General features: G+C 40.3%; 1 long non-coding RNA gene across 1 annotated transcript; it reads right to left on the minus strand.

Annotated features, from left to right (window-relative positions):
• Positions 1-949: 949 nt before the first annotated feature.
• LOC309385471 lies at positions 950-16,284 on the minus strand. The gene is made up of 3 exons (XR_014174231.1): positions 16,190-16,284; positions 14,080-14,133; positions 950-2,380 (listed from the first exon to the last, which is right to left on the minus strand). It is a non-coding gene; the product is annotated as an uncharacterized lncRNA (long non-coding RNA).
• Positions 16,285-17,625: the final 1,341 nt, after the last annotated feature.

A 17,625-nucleotide genomic window follows, 5' to 3' on the forward strand; every position in this document is an offset into this window, starting at 1 on the left:
AAGCCCCCAGAAGCTGAGTAAAACATAAGGAAGCAGCATGATTTATTTTAAAAGTGGCTCAATATTATCAGACAAACTCCTGGTAGCCCTCAGAGGATGGACTTCTTTTTCTTTTTAATGTAGGGTTCTCAGTTGCATATGTTTAAAAGCATATGTGTGTGTGTGTGTGTGTGTGTGTGTATGTATGTATGTATGTATGTATGTATGTGTATATATTTCAGATTGACAAATATTAGCCTATTTTAGAAATGCAAAGATTCCCTGCCCGCCTGCCCCTGCACACCTCAAACTGAATGGGAGAAAGGAAAATCTGGAACACATATTTGCTGAGCTGAGCTGTGCAGGGAATGCCTTTTCTGGGTTATTCTTTTATTTTACATGAACAGTCCATCTATAGAGAATACCGATATGCATGTTGAAAATGTTTTTGGAAGCAAGAATTAAGGGTAGTCTCAGTTCACCAAAGCAATTTCTCTTCAGATCCTGCCTTCCCCAGCTGGGCTGGGACTACATTATAGCTGGCACTTTTCCCAGCCCGCGATGCTGCTTTGCACCTTCGGAACTGGCTGCATGCGTGAGCGGTCCAAAGTTGTATGGTTTCAATTAATCGCCCAGATTCAATGATTGCCATCAAAGGAAAGAGTTAATTACTTCCCTCTTCGCTTGCAGAATGGTAATAAAATGTCTCTGATGCTTTAATTTAAGATGATTGTTACTAAGGAAAATATATCTAGAATTTATTCAAGCTATTAAATAGAAAAACCATGTCAAGAAGGGGAGACATTGCTGGAGGAAATGAAAGATATTCAACAGTGACAGTTGGATGAAAGGAATCTTTCTAATTCTCAGAACTTCCGCCTTCCATTTTATTCAATGCCTACAAAGTAAAATATTGGTATTGTTTTTTTAAACATAATTTTTATTGCAAAGTTTTACAGTGGAAAAAAAAATCAGTTGAAATCAGAAAAAGAAACACTAAGTGCAAAAAAGAAAAGAAAAAGAGAATAAAGGAAAGACAGAAAAAAAGAATAAAAAAAAAACAACTCTTGATGTTCCTTGCAACAAGTACAGAAAAATCAATAATCCTCCCATGAAATTATATACATCTGTCACTTCTTTCCAAAATCCCCTCATTTATTCACAAATCCAAAAATATGGTCATTTCTGTTGGTTAAATTTCATAAAGGGTTTCCAAAATTTTATGAAAATATTTCTTATTTTAACCATGATCAAAAAAAGCTAAACTTTTATTTATTTATTTATTTGCTTCTAACAACCTTAATATTTAATTTATCAAACTAGGATTAAATTACTATTCAGATTTTCTTTCTCCCATCTCAAAGATTTCTTCAAGGTTGTAAAGACTGTCTTTTGTAAATGCAACAATATATTTTTGTCCAGATTCTTTTTTATTTCTAGATTTGTCATTTGTATTTCACTCAGGCTGTTGTCTCTGATTTTTCTTAATTTCTTTATTTTCCAAAATTTGTCTATCGGCTAGAATTTGTTTCCTCTTTCATCCTGTCTATTCATAAACTCTTCATTATTATTGTTTGTCACATTTTACACTTCTTTATAATTTTATTCCAAAAACATTTACAGACTATTGATGTCAAATTAGTTATAGGTTTCTGTGCTAATTCTTCAAAAATACTTTGAAATGTCTTAAGTGTCATATCTTTGTCTATAATTTTGTAGATTTCACTTTTCTTTTTCGCACCTCAAATTTAGTCCTCTCTAATGGTCCATTTTTGTATTCATGAAGTTTCTGATTTCATTTTTTTTTTTTTGGCTTTGTTTTCAATGTTCAGCCAATGATCTCTTTCCTGATACTAAACAATTTGTGTTCCTACAGGAATGTTTTGTTTACTCAATTAATTTTTTTTAGCAAATGTTTTAATATTACAAAATTATCTGATCACTAAATCTGCATAAAATGTTCTAAATTGATTTCTTGTTTAGTTTTTGCCATTTGGTTTATATTCTTTAAGTTCTCCAAATTGCTAGCTAGCTTTTTCTTCTGCGTTGGAATGAAAGTTCATTTACCAGGTAGACTTTCAGACTTGCTGTTTGAAAGACCTCTTTTAAGGTGTAAACTTGTTATAAATTCAAATATGATTAGAAAATAAAGTGGTCAAATGCAGTGTTCTTAAAGGTTCCAGCATGGAAACTTGATGGCTCTCATCTCCTGCACCCAAATTTGTGGGATAATTGCTATCCTGCAGCTGCCTTGGAAGAAGAAACCATCTGGAACTTAAGTAGGCAATCTCTCATCTTCTCTTTATCCAGAGGAGTTCTTTTGGACTGCTCTTGCCATTGGTTGTTGCCATTGGTTGTTGTCTGTTCATTTGGAGATGTCTAGTTTGTCATTTTTCCTTATCTGTAAGGAAAACAAATATTTATATTGTCATGCTTTGGTAAACCTTTTCCAAATTTCCACTACGAACAGAGCATTCTTCTTAGAGCACAATTGACCTTCCACACCCACTGTATTCTTCAATAATCTGTTCTGTTTCATATCCCACTTCTTTTGATTCTGCCTCTTGTTTTCCCTTCTACTGCCTGGTTTCTCTTCCTTCCCTTTCTCTCATAAATTATTAATCTTTTCCTCTCTCCTTTGCTCTCAGGGTTGCTTCACACAGCTATCATTTTCAACCCTTCAGATTTTTCCCCCACACCCCCTGCAAGTATTCTTCCTGTTTTCACCAAATGTCTCCTATGAGTCCACCAACACTGCACTCAGCTGAGTAATAATGGAGCATTCAGCCAGTGTGATGCTCTCATCCTTTCCTTTCCTTTCCTTTCCTTTTCCTTTTCCTTTCCCTTTCCCTTTCCCTTTCTTTTCTTTTCTTTTCTTTTCTTTTCTTTTCTTTTCTTTTCTGAAAGCCAAATACTTGTGCAAGGGAGTAGGAAGTCTCCCATCTGATTGACCAAAAGTGTCATGGAAAGGATTCACAGGCATGCTGCAGAACAGTTGTCTGCTCCAATTCAGTTGGAAGATAATAAGCTGTTGTGGAGCTGATTCTGGATCAGCATATAGCATGGAAGGCCTCTCAATCATCATCATTTTCATTATTTCAAATTTCACAAATATATATTGACTCTGAAGAAAGGGAAGGTCCTTTTCTTAACTAGGTATATTCAGATGGTCAACCTGATTGGATATAGTGGCCTAACTGTTCCCTTCCAACTCTGATTCTATGAAATCTGTCAAGTTCAATTTTCTTCAATGGTTAGACTTCATTTATGGGTGCCATTTCAACCACCCATAATATTGTCCTGCCAAGGATGCAAAGATGAATATGTCCATCAGTAATAGGTTCCACTCAGAAGTGGTCTAGGACAACTCAGCATGGCCAACTTTTCATGGTCAGATTACCACAGCCAACTTGCCATAGGACAACTCTTGGCAGTACGAGACTTACATTAATATCAAAGAAACGGTGGAATAGAAACATTGAAGACAGGATGCAAAAGGAGGGACAAAATGAAATGTGAATGATAAATATTTTAAAAATATTGTAAATACTAAAATTGAATCTTTGAATCAAATGTAACCCAGCTTTCAGATGTGGTACAGTATTCAGAATTATGAGCCAAAAAATGTTTCCAAGTTGAATTCATATACAAGGGTTACAAAAGATTACTACATCACAAATAGACCAAATCTCTCCTCAAATTATTTATACCTTGGTGTTTATTCTGCCCTTCCTCTATTCCAGTTAATTCATATTTGAGGGACTTTATGAAACCACTTTTTTTCCTGAGTTTTCCTCCTCTGTGTTGAATTTCTGTCCGATTGTCATATCCATCCTCAGTTCCCTAGACCTCAGGCATTCAAGAGTCTTTGTTTTCTGAATCAGATACATTTCAGTCAAAGTGGGAAAATTTTTCCACATTGACATTTGATGTTTGAGTTACACTTCCTGAACCTTCACCTGCCGCTGCTGCTGCTGTAATTTATGAATAATAAGTCTAATAAATAACAAATAACCACAAACTAGGATTGTTCTGAAGAACTGTAGGAAATATGTCCCACACTCTTTATTACACTGTAATCACAATCAGGAAAGTTATCCGAAATCTAAGAGGAGAAAAAGGATGTAAAAGCCTCAAACTCCCCCATAACTGAACACAACTCATTTTGTTAACTCATTTCTTGTCTAAAGCCTTCAGATACTCCCTCAACTCTAGATATAGGGAGAACCTCACCTATCTTCCACCCCTTCCAACTCTCTTCTTCCAAATTAAATTTACAGGAAAGGTTAGTGATGAATTGAGGTAATTAATTGATGGAAGAGAATTGATTTTAAACAAGAACTGGTAAATGAATTGGAGAGAAACATTTACTGACAGTTGTAGGTGGGATACAAATTAAAGAAGTTATGTGTAGTGATTTGGAAGGAAAACAAATTAGTTCATTCTGTGTACAATTTAAAATTAGTTATGGCTATCTCCATATGTGTAAGTATATGCAGATATGTGTTCTTTTGCCCTTTTGTGGGGTTTATGGCCTCGGTTTTGTTGCAGCCATATTACTGATAATCTACTAGCCAAATCTAGCCAATTTATTTATCTCTATCCTTTATCCCATATTTATCCTTTGGGCCAAAAACTGGAAGCATCAACTGCAAGGGTCTTCAAACCACTCCAAGCCAACGGAGTGAAACCGTTTCTCTTAGACCTTTTGAAGGCCAATTAACATGAAAAAAGGCAGATGCTTAGCTTTTTATAGTTCCCAATGTTCTCTCATGTTTAAGGTCTCCAAAGAGTTCAAAAGAACTTAGCTGGCTTTATTTTTATGTCTTCAGCTTTCTTTGAATTCTGCCAGAAATTGCTCTCACCTATTGATCTTTGTGTTGCTCACCAAAGATGAGGTTCCACAATGTGAAACGAACATTGGCAGCAGCATCAACACAATCAGATTGAATTGGAGAGGCAGAATGGCAGTAAAGGTAATGACCATATGTTTCATCACAACACAGCATTAAAGTGGGAATTGTTAAATCTATTAAACACTTGCTAATTGAAATTCGCTATGATTGGGTCACTATCCCCATAGTGCTGCTACCTTTCCAGTTACGCATTAAAAGAGATAGGACATTCTTATTTGTCAGCTAAATTATCCCACGCATGATTCTTACTTTCTGTACAGGGTCTACTTGGCTCAGTACATAACGTATGACTCATGGAATCAATTTTAACAAACTCCTTGTTCAGTAACCTGCATTATGCTGATGACGCTACCCAACAGTCAAAAATGCGAAGGCTCTGTGAGCCCTAGTACTAACAGTCAAAGTGCCCAGACATGCACACACAAAATTGGCATTAAAATTAAATAGAAAGAAGGACAGGGATGTCAAACCCGTGGCCTGCGAATCAGATACGTCACACACGGGCCACGCCCATTCCTGGTTTAGTGAAAAAAGTCGTGATACGTCACGTGACGATGCTGTGATGACACAAGTTTGACACCCCTGGTCTAGAACAACTCGCCACACTAACTTGCCACAGCCAACTAGCCACAGGACAAGAGTTTCACTGATATAAAAAACCCCGATGGAATAGAATCATCATCCAGAGCTGCGGTGGCGCAGTGGTTAGAATGCAGTATTGCAGGCTAATTATGCTGACTGCCGGTTGCCAGCAGTTCAGATCTCATCAGCTAAGGTTGACTTAGCCTCCCATCCTTCCGAGATGGATAAAATGAGGACCCAGATTGTTGGTGTTAATATGCTGACTCTGTAAACTGCTTAGAGTGGGCTGTAAAGCACAGTGAAAGCAAATTATTATAAATACTTAAATTGAATTGTTGAGTTGTTCCATGGTGAGTTGGCCGTGGCACGTTGGCTGCACCAACTTGCCCCATTCCGAAAAAGAAAGAAAACCAAACAAATGACTAGAGATAGAAGGACCAGCCTTAGGACTGATAATGAAATATCAAGTGGTGGATGGCTTCTGATTTTTAGGACCACCATCAACATTTAAGGGATAAGAGTCAAGAAATATGCCTCAGACTAATACTTATGGATCAGCCATTTCTTTGATCCGCCATCTCAAGATCTCTCCCTTTTGTCTAATTTATTTTCAATTATAAATTGTATTTTAAGGACTTATAGATTTTTTTTCAGATGAACCCTCCCTTTCCTCCCAAATACTTCAAATTTCTAATTAACATTTTACCAATATAACATCCTACTGCCCTACATCTAGCAATGAAGCTATGCAACAATAATTCAGCTTTAGTTAATAAAGCGATGAAGAGGAAAACATATCTTAAATCAAAAAATAAGCTGTTATTATAGCCACCCTCGATAAAGAATAGTCTTAGCCTAGTTGTGGTGTTGATTCTTGGTTGGGTATATCTGGTAGGGCTGAGATCAGTGGCTAATAGTGACAAAATTGTACAAATCTAAATGTGTTGTAGTCCACCCCTTCTTATTCTCATGTGAATGAGACAAATTCTATCTGAGCCACTTCCACATACTGTATATTCTGGTTGTGTGGGATTTAAGATGTTTTCCCCTCCTTGCTTGGATAATGGATGCCCCTATCTTCATCAAAGTCATCTTTCTTACTGTCTATAGCAGGCTTCCCAAACTGGCGGCCTGCGCAGGCCACACCCACTCCGGCTCTGCAAAGGCAAAAAACATCCCGATATGTCACGATATGGCGCGATCTGATCGGGTTTGACATCTCTGGTCTACAGTATAGAAGCTCTACAGCAGCTGGTCCTATCTGGCATCTCCAGAACCCGTGTTTCTCAACCTTGACAACTTGGCATCAAGATTGTGAGGGTTCCAAGTAACAGCCCTAACGAAAGAAGACTCCGAGGCTTGAAATTCCTCAAAATTCCATTTTATTAGAGATGCCATATTGGCACATCTGGGAAAACTCAAAACTGAGTTTCCAGGTTTTCCCCACCCAAATGAATGTCTAAGCACCCTCATGTCCGTCACATGGCCCAATCAGGCACCGTCCCAACTGGAGATGCCTCCCAGTCACACCCCTCCAGGTGCTGAGCAAGCTGTCCTTGACTCTCTGAGGAAGGAGCGTTATTATGACTATGTATCTCCCATACTCCGTATAATCCCCCCATCCATTTTCCCACAACATGAAATGTGGCAGGCCTGAAGGCCCAATGCAAAAGATGGCTTCTAGCCCTGACAAAGATATGTGAACTTCAACTCAGAATTCTTTAGCCTGCATGTGGAAGTCCACACATCTTAAGGTTGAGAAACATGGCTCTTCACAGAAGTGATCAAGAGTCCTTCCATTAAATCAGCCTGAGAGCCCTTCAGATCTTTACCAGCTAAAAAAAACAGCTTCCCTTTCTTCTTGCACAAGTAAGGCTCTAGTCTGGCATCCGAGAAAGGGTTAATCAATATAGATGATATTATTCTAGACTTGATAGAAAGCAGCATCTTCCGATGAAATGGATTCACCACTGTTCTTATATGTGGGCTGAAGGTTTTTTGCTGTTACATATGTACACATTTTGTTTCCTTAAGAATCATGGTAGGAAAGCACTTCTAAAAATGGACGTGTTTAGCTGCCCTTGGAAAATAATTTTTAAAAAGCCCACACCTTTTTGTTTGGAGCTTTTCTACTTGGGCTTTTGCCCTTTGTTTAAATTTATTTTATTTTGTTATCACACAAAAGGCATTGAGGGGGGAGAGGCAGGGAGATCAAATACATTTAAGCTGACATATCCCCCACCTGGAAGATCCTGTCTGTTGATAATTTCACTAGCGCAGAGGATAATTTATGGCCCTAACAGAAAATTCAATACAATACATTTAATTCACCTATTCATTTATTTTAATTAGAGCATTTGTGCTTACACTAAGTAGACTTGAATTGCGGGATTCATGACTCCTGTTCTATATTATATCTTGGCTTTAAATGTTCTTAGACAATTCAATCAAACACATATATTTGCTTAGCTCTCTGAACTTTTCAGGAATTCTCATCCATGGTGAATTCCAATGTTACCCCAAATGCTAGGAGACAGAGGTCATCCTCATTAGAGCAAAATGCCTGTAAATATCTGGAGGAAACTTACTGATGGCTCATTAAAATAGCCATAGCTATTAAAGCATTGGGACGCAATGGCACAGTGGCTGAGACACTGAGCTTGTCAATCAGAAAGGTCAGCAGCTCGGCGGTTTGAACGTAACGGAATGAGCTCCCGTTACTTGTCCCGGCTTCTGCCAACCTAGCAGTTCGAAAGCATGTAAAAATGCAAGTAGAAAAATAGGAACCACCTTTGGTGGGAAGGTAACAGTGTTCTGTGCGCCTTTTATTTATTTTTTATTTATTTATTTATTTATTTCTTGGATTTCTAAACCGCCCCCTCTCCCAAAAAGGGACTCGGGGCGGTGTACAGTCAAATGCAGATAAAAATACAATAATATAAAACAGTTAAATACATTTGGATGGAGGAGATAAGGCTGTACAAGAAATAAATATACTATAAAAACCCTAAAAACATCCCCAATTAAAAAACATTTTACTAAAAATCCCCTTAACTTCCGGTTCCTGCACCTCTCGGGGTCCACGAACCCGTCCTCGAGGCGGGCCCTTGAAAGAGCCAAGGGCCAAACCTGCGAGAGAGGGGCCTCCCGCAGGCGGAGCAAGTCTAACCTCGAATAGGTTATTATCAAAATCCCAGTGGGGGTTAAGGTGCTGTAGATGGTAAAAATAAGTCAGTATGGGGAGGGGGGGTAAAAGGCATTAGTCCCATAGGTCAGTGGGGGGGGGGTAAGAGGCATTGTCCTGGATAATTCTTCAGCCTTTGATGTTTAGTCATGCCGGCCACATGACCACAGAGATATCTTCGGACAGTGCTGGCTCTTTGGCTTCGAAATGGAGATGAGCACCACCCCCTAGAGTCAGGAACGACTAGCACATATGTGCGAGGGGAACCTTTACCTTTACCTATTAAAGCATTATTAGTTATAGTCATGCAAATGCAACGCATATTAATAAAGGCAGCTCCAGTTTTGCTGGTATTGTTTTGCCATAGAAACAAAAATTGCTACAACATACAGACATGATTGTGTTGAATTCTTTATGCTGGCTTATTTGATATTGAGAGACCAATATAATCCTTCCTATCCTATGGATGGGTTAAATTCTATCAGCCCAGCTAGGATTCTGCTGATTTATTTCCATTTGCTAGTCACTATTCAGTTTCAAAGTCTTTAATTGTTGATCATGTTTGTGTGAAATACTATTTAGTCTTTGGAATGGAAGAAGGAAAGGCTGTTGGCCTGACAGTCATAAAGAGAACTCTGAGAGCAAGTTGTAGCTGTTCTTATGCAGTGGTTACAATGAAGCTTGTAACGTGTCAATAAAGCTATTGATGAGAATGTCCTTTGCACACTTCTGGTCTAATCCAGAATAATCACTAACCCAACTTATCTTTCACTTTTTCTCAGCAAATAATGTGTTTGCAAGCCCTGAGCTATAGACACTCAGGAAATTGTGTAAATGTTAAAAGAGATCTCTACAGGCATATTTGCAGATATTATTTTAATTTTGATTGGAATATTATTACACCTGGGCATATGTGGTCTATGCATTTTTGTTTGCTAGTTGCTGAGACTGAAACCAGGTACCAATAAACACTTTTTATTCTTTGTAAAGATAATGAAGTAAGAGTTGTTTAAGTTGTATTAGAATGCAAACTTATCCAATTCTGCATTTTTTAAAAAACCAAAGATGAACCAAAAGTTAACCTCCTCCCCTAGAGCCAGAGAGAAGGAAATTCTTTTAAATTACTTTAAAAAAATACAGCTTTTGCTATGAATATTGATAAACTGGAATAGGACATCAGCAGCTCAATGACTAATAGTACAGCTTCTAGCACGTCCCCTGTTCAGGAGTGAGTTCCAGCTTCTTCTACTGCCGATTCGCTCAAGGATGCACTTCGGGCATGTGCACACTTGATGCGTGCTACATGTACATGCACAATAGTGAAAAAATTGCTGCTGCATATGCGCAGAAGCAAAAAACAAGATGGTGGCGCCTATGGCACCGGTGGTAGAACTGGTTCGGAGGCGTGGGCAGCAGAATTACTATCTACTTGGCTGAACCGATCTGAACCAGTAGGAACCGTCCTCTGCCCCTCTTACTTTGAGACTTGTGGTACCTGCCAGCCAATGTGGTTCTCTTATTGGGAAAGGAGGCTGCAAAATCAAAGAGATAAGAGAGAGCACAGGGGAGCAGGTCCAAGTGGCAGGAGACATGTTACCCAACTCTACCGAAAGAGCTATTGCCATTGCTGGGATTCCACAGTCCATCATCGAGTGTGTCAAACAGATTTGTGTAGTCATGCTGGAGTATCCCCAAAGGGCGTCACTATCCCCTATCGACCCAAGCCATCCAGTTCTCCTGTCCTCCCAGCGGCCAAAGATTCGACCACTGACTAAGCCTGACCTAACTGAACACAACTCAAGATGGATACCAGTGTAATTGAAGGAGGTTTAAATGTCACACTTACTATTCGCCTATTTATGCATGGGAAGGAGGTTGGAAGCATCATTGGGAAGAAAGGAGAGTCTGGAAAGAAGATGCGTGAAGAGAGTGGTGTAAGGATTAACATCAGAGGTGAGTCCTTACCGTTTCGGACCGCCATCCTGTTTTTTTGCTTCCGCGCATGCACAGAAGCATTTTTAGCTACTGCACATGCGTGTATTGCGTGCGCCCGAAGCGCATCCCTGAGTGAACCAGCAGTAGAAGAAGCCGGAACCCACCCCTGATTAATATCTCAGAAGGGAACTGCCCAGAACGGATTATTACTCTTTCTGCTGCTGGACCCAAAGCCATGGTCACTGCAGGATCACTGGAGCACTCCAGCAGATTATTCATTGAGTCTCTATCCAAAGGTCTTTATGAAGGAGAACTCACTCCTTTGCATGAAAATCTATTCTGCTGGCTGATAGATCCTGCAGTCATGAAAGGTTTCTCTTGAGGTGTCACTTGAACCTGCTTCCTTATAGTTTTAACCTATTGTTTCTGGTCTTGTCTTAAAGGACGACACAAAATAAAACATCCCCGTCTTCTATTGACAGCCCTTTAGGTATTTGAAGATTGCTACCATACTGTCTCTTCTATAAGCCTGTTCTAGGATGCTCATAGTTTCCCAAATGAATCTATGATTAAGTCTGTCCCGGTTTGTGAAATTAAGGCGTTTACATTATGTCTTTGGACTGCTAATTGATGTTCATGGATGCCAATCTTATGCCTTTTTGCCTTACGTGGTGGCTGTTGCAGTCATCATTATGCTCTATATTATAGATGACTCCTGGGGTTTTTTTTTCCTTCTGGGTCTCCTGGATCTTTTGATTTACTTAGGATGTTTTGGAGGGCTTTAGTTGATTTGTGTGCTCTGATGATGTCATGTGGTTGTAATAGTCTGTTGGTTTTTGATATAGGACTATGTTATCCTTTTCACAGCCTGTATTGGTTGTGCAATCTAGGGTTGAGTGACCCAACACTTTTTAATAAAGTTGCATGGGGAGCCATTTTGTTGGAAGATGTTGTACACATGATCTGTTTCTTTTTTCTGATGTTCAGGGTTGCTACAGTGTGTTTGTGCTTGTCCAACAGCTTCTCTCGTGGATAGTGGTTGGTGTGGTTTAGAATTTGTTTCTAATCTGCCAATGGATTCTTTTTACAGTTCTTCCTTTCAGAACCTAAATGGGTAAGCCAACCCAGTTATGTCATCTTTCTCAATTTCAGCAATACATTTTGGTGATGCCATCAATATTCCCCGCAGAGGACAGGTACTATTTGAAATCTCCTATATATCTCTGCATCCTGCATCGGATGCTTGGATGGGGCATTCCAGATTTCCAATAGGCAAGTCCTCTGAATGAACCATAATAATATCATGTACTGCTGTAAGCTTTGCCAAATCCGTGCTTAAGGCTGTTACAACAGCCAGGGCAGTACAAGCAGAAAGTCTTCATGAACCACCAAATTGATGGCTCTTGTGGACAATAATCCAGCAGACACCTGGCAGCTAGCTCATCTTTTCTCCATGCTAATAACCATTACAGAGAGCTTGCTCAATTGATTGGTGGTTCACTTGGAGAAGCTGGACACTTTAAAAGAACCTGCGTGCCTATGACTGAAAGCAGAACTGGAGCACATTGATTTACTGTGACTCCTCATTATTTTTAAAAGCATTCCACTACCATGAAGATGTCTGCAACAGTCAGGGCTACTTTTCTACTCCAACAGAGAAGTTAAAAGCAGGAAAGACAGTGAAAAGTGAATGCAAAAAAAAAAAGGAATCTTTGTTTTAAGCTGGCGCCAGGCCATTTATTCCACTCATCCTCCGGAAGGAACCCAGAATAATTTAAAAGAGAAAAGAAAAAAATATTTTTAAAAATACACACAATAAAGGAACAATATTTTAAGTAAAAAAAAAGAATAAGGGAAAGGAAAAAGAAAACACGAAGAATAATAGAACAGAGCTAGTGACGTGGGAGTCTTCTCACCTGTCAAAGTGTGCACAGTGGGACTATGTGAGACAACCCAGGAGCAAATACAGTAAACAGAGGTTTGTATTTCAATAGTGGTTTTATCTACAAAGAATATATACATACACATACTTTAATCAGACCTCAAACAAACAGCAATCAGCAATTACAGCAGAGAAGCACACGCGGAGAGAGAGATATGTCCCAACTTCTTATTACAGGCTCTTAAAGTGATATCAGCCAAAAAAACCTTGCTGACTCATTCCCAGCATTACATCATTGTAGCAGCTGGTCAGCTCTTAAATCATTACCCTGACATCACTGATATAACTTCTATCTTTCTCTGACTGCCCAAAGATAAAAAAAAGATTAGACTCCTATACCATTAGCTTTATTTTCCTATCCATTTTTTCCCCTTGCCCTGTTAAAGAACTATAGACAAGCACCTGCCTCTTCCATTAACCTAGATCTGTTCATAGTTTGAGAACTTGCACGTTGCCCCAAAGCTGAACAGCAGTATTATCTGCTTAGCCACTGTTCCAGGCCCTTTCTTTTAAGTGTAAGAGGCTACTAGATGCATCTTGAACCATTTCCAAGTACAACTTCAAGGAGACTGGGTAGGAGAGATAAGCAAAGCAGAAAAAATAATAATTGTGGTTCACATTTTTATGTGAGTTTCCTAGATCTTTGTGCAGCCTGAGGTAACCCTCTCAAATACACGCTTTCATCATTTTCCAGTGACATTTGTAGCTCTGAAAATGTATACCAAAATATGCATATTAGGAAAGAATGGGCCCCAAAAGACTCGTGTTAGGTGAATTATGCATACAAATACGTGAGGGTGTTTATGTAAGCCTTTTAAGCTGAAAATGCTGCATTAGCCCAAAGCAAAGCTACTTATGGTGATTTTGGTAGAACAGGTGAACAGAGACGATTGTGGTGCTCAAATTCATCAATGACTGTGCTAAAAGGAAATTGAAGTGAAAGATGTGAAGCAGGGACGGGTTTGGGGAAATGGTATTTTTTCAGCACTTCAGATCACTGTGGAAAGGGCCGTGTCTTAAATGTAAGTGGGAAAAGGCATCACATAAATTGTTAAGTCTGGGATTTCAGTGGTAGGGAGGGTAAAAATTATTATTTTTTAGATCATTTGTTAAATATATTTGAAGGCCTAGACCAGGGGTCAGCAAACTGTGGCTCTGGAGCCGCATGTGGCTCTTTCCTCCCTCTGTTGCGGCTCCGTCACCGGTCGGCGCCACAATTTTGAGAGGAGCTTCTGGTGAGGTGGGGGGGGGGGAGAAGCACAGTGCACCAAGAGAAGACTCTATGGCAAGGGGAGGGTTTTCCAGTTGTCTCCACAATTGATAGGGCTTTCTGTTATGACAGGTAGAGGAAAAAGTATGCCGCGCTAGGAGGAGACTCTATGGTGGGGGAACTGAACTTCTGGTCAGCTCCAGAATTGAACAGGGGGCTTCCGGTTAGGACCTTTGTGGCTCCTGGTGTTTTCTTTTCTGTGGGAAACGGGTCCAAATGGCTCTTTGAGTGTTTAAGTTTGCTGACCCCTGGCCTAGACCATTGTTATTACCTTACATCAGGCCTGTCAAACTGGTGGCTGGCAGGCTGGATACAGTCACAGTCACTCCGGCTCCGCAAAGGCAAAAAACATTGTGATCCATCCCGCAACACAATTTAGTTTGACACCCTTGCCTTACATTTATATTCCACTTTTCCTCTGGAAATTGGCTAACTGGGGAATGTCCCCTCATTTTATCCCATTCACTGTGTGAGGTACGTAGATAAGGCTAAGAAGAGAGTGTGAAAACAGTCCAAAATGAACTACTCGGTGAGCTCCATATTTAAGTGTGGATTTGAATTTGGATCTCTATATTCCAAGTCAGTTTTCCTTAACCAAGACCACTTGAGGAATTACAGAAAACATTGCCTGGATTCTTGCTGCTTTGCCACTAGCTGTAGAATGAGTAGAAACAGGAAAGTGAGAGATATGAGAATGTATAAATCCCAAGCAATCCATGTTCTGCAAACTGTTCATCCCTAGTGTAAACCTCCTGTTGGAGCATGGGTGTCAAACCCGCCGCGTCACGTTGCCTTCATGTGACGTTTTGCAATGTTTTTCCCCTTCGCAGAGCTGGGGTGGTTATGACCTGTGTGTGATGGATCTGACCCATGGGCCGCCAGTTCGACACCAGCGTTGGAGGATATGAATGGTGCTGGTATGCTGCTTGTATTCTCTCTCTCTCTCTCTCTCTCTCTCTCTCTCTCTCTCTCTCTCTGTGTGTGTGTGTGTGTGTGTGTGTGTCTGTCTGTCTGTCTGTCTGTCTCTCTCTGTGTGTGTGTCTCTCTCTCTGTGTCTCTCTTTTCCAGAGAAGTTTTCAACTTCCCCATGAATGAAATTTCCACCCATCTTTGAATCAGCAAGAAGAAGCTATATCACATGCATTTGCTGTATGCATCCCCTCATCCTGTCGCTCTTGCTTCTATTCCCAGTTATTGTCCACTGATTTCCCTTCAAGATTATGGATGACAAAACCAGCAGTGCAAGGCTCCCTTTCAGTAGTGTTGGGCTAAGAGGAGAAATGCTAATCGCTAACCCCGCTTCAGCTCAGGATGATTTGATCTGTGTCATTCATGGGCTCGTGCTTTCAAGTGTGAATTTGGTTAGTTAGGTAGCAGTGGAAAAGGCTCTGGATTTAGAAATTGGTATGTTTTTGTATATAGAGTCCTTGTTTCCATTTAAACAATAATCTTACACCTCTCTAGCAGTGTTAGGGGGAAAAAACAGTTTCACAGTGGGATGAAATTACCAATTAAGGAAAGATTTAACTCAAGAATGCTGATAAAAATGAAGTGATAGGAAGAACATTTCTGCCAGAATCTTGCAGAAAATACATTTTCCAGGCATAGAATCCAGAGCATTCCAGAGAGGGATGACTTAGTAAACAAGAATTATGAAGAAATATTCTCATGACATGCACGGAGACTTATTTTCCAGGGTTTTCAGTCAAACAAACAGCTCTGGGCAGCTTTAAAATCCCATTGTACTTATTGATGGCTGTTTCTAAGATAGAAATAGATTAACATGCAAAGAAATATGTACATGCATCCCTGGTCCCCTACAGCTCCATATTCCCAGCTGCTTGAAAAGAACTTTAAATGTTTAACCTGTAGGAAGTTAAACACCCATCCCTCTCCCAGAAAAATGAAATATTTTAGGAAATATTAAAAGGGCAGAATATTTCCCCCTAAAAGGGAGGCGGAAACCCATCCCCCCCACCTTTGTCAATGGGGCATTAAGGCCTGAGCCAGTCTATTATACATAACAAAGGTAGGATTAGCCCTCTCCCCATCTCACCACATGGCACCTGGGAAGATTACATCAGCCAGCACTCAAACAAGCCTGGGACACAGACAAAGCCTGTGTCTGGAAACAGAGGTGGGGCCCAACAGAGGGTATAAAACTCAGGCTCTCTCAGTATCTCGGCCCCTTTTCTGCTCAGGAGCTCAATCCATGTGATCCTATCCACCATTAAACCATCTTTCCAAACAGCCTCCATGCTTCCAGTGTCTTTTCCCCCACTTGGAACTGAACCCAGATGGACATTTCTTCCAACAAACCTTATTAATGTTCCTAGTTTCAGATAACAGAGCACATATGTTCAGCCAAATATACCTGCAACCTTCTTACCATACATCATGTTTGTGTATGCATCCATGTTCCTTACTCTAGCTAGTTCTAACCGTTTGCTGGCAAATGCCCGTATATCTTAGATCAGTGATGGCGAACCTATGAGGGGGGAAGTTGGAGAAGGTTGATCTAAGACTTAGATCAACCTTCTCCAATTTCCCCCAGCCCCCCTCACTAAATCTTAGAGTTGATTCCACTTCTAGAATGTCAGGAAGGCACCCTGGTTGAAAAAGTCTGGAATTATCTGGACAATAAAGGTTTTCCTTGAACTCACTACGCGGTGTTAGGAAAGTAATTCTCTGCTTGGATCAGGCAAGATAATCATGCTGATATATCTTTAGCAGATAACTGAAGAACTATGATGTGGATTTAGATGGCCTTTGGTGCCCCCTACCCTCAAATTGCCAATACAACCTGCCCATTGCCTCCTCTAGCTAAACAAATATTGCCTGGTAGCTCTGAGGCCTTTCCCTACAATAAAGTGAAGATCAAAAGGAAAGGAGGAAGTGAGGAGAAAAAGACGGCCAGTTCCTCTGGAATGCCCTAACAGGAGAAGTGTTGGCCTTATGTAACAGTGGGGGGGGGGGGGGAGTATTGAGGGCTGGAGGGAATTGAGACACACTTCCTAACCACTGAGCAGTGCCAGATCTATGTAGGTGAGGATGATGAAATAATAAAGCATTTCCCGTGTGTGGTTTTCATTACCTCACTTTTTGTTTTTCCTCCCAAGCACGATGGAAAGAGAACAGAAGAGCCCAGTTCCACCTGCCTCCTCCTCCCCTGAGGATTGCAGCTGCACAAATAGGAGGAAGACCCACCATGGAAAGGATCCCAGCACCTTCCTGCTGGAAAGAATGATTTGCTCAGCCTCTTTAATGTCACTGATGCTTGAATAGTCACTGCAGAGGTTTCCTCATTGTCCTCCTGAAATAAAGCTAAAACTGACATTATTCCATTCTGGGTTCCAAGCTGGTAGCAGAGATGCAAAGCGGCAACTTTTTCCCTGAAGGGTCCTGCCATTGTCAATTGACAACTTCTCACACAAACCTTAAGTAGCCATGGCCATTATGTAGGCCCCTTTTAGCAGATTTTCTTAGGTTTCTGAATTAAACTGTGATGTCACAATCCTTGAAAAGAAAAGGATTCTAAAATTCAAGGGTAAATAACAGCATGCAAGTCCCCCAACAGCACACAACTCAAGGATGTAAAAGCATCCATTCACAGCCCCCAGGGTTTCATCTCTTCAGAGGTGCCAGATTTCTCAGCAGTATTCTTTTTTTAATATAACCCTTGTGGGAGAGAAGGGATAAAATGGGTCTATAAGCTCTCCTGAAAGTTAGTCTCTATAGCTTGTAAGGGGACATAGTGGCTCAGTGGCTAAGACACTGACCTTGTTGATCAGAAAGGTCAGCAGCTCAGCAGTTTGAA

The sequence above is a fragment of the Natrix helvetica genome (genome assembly GCF_964273705.1).
Source record: "Natrix helvetica genome assembly, chromosome: 1".
In the NCBI taxonomy this organism is placed as follows: Eukaryota; Metazoa; Chordata; class Lepidosauria; order Squamata; family Natricidae; genus Natrix; species Natrix helvetica.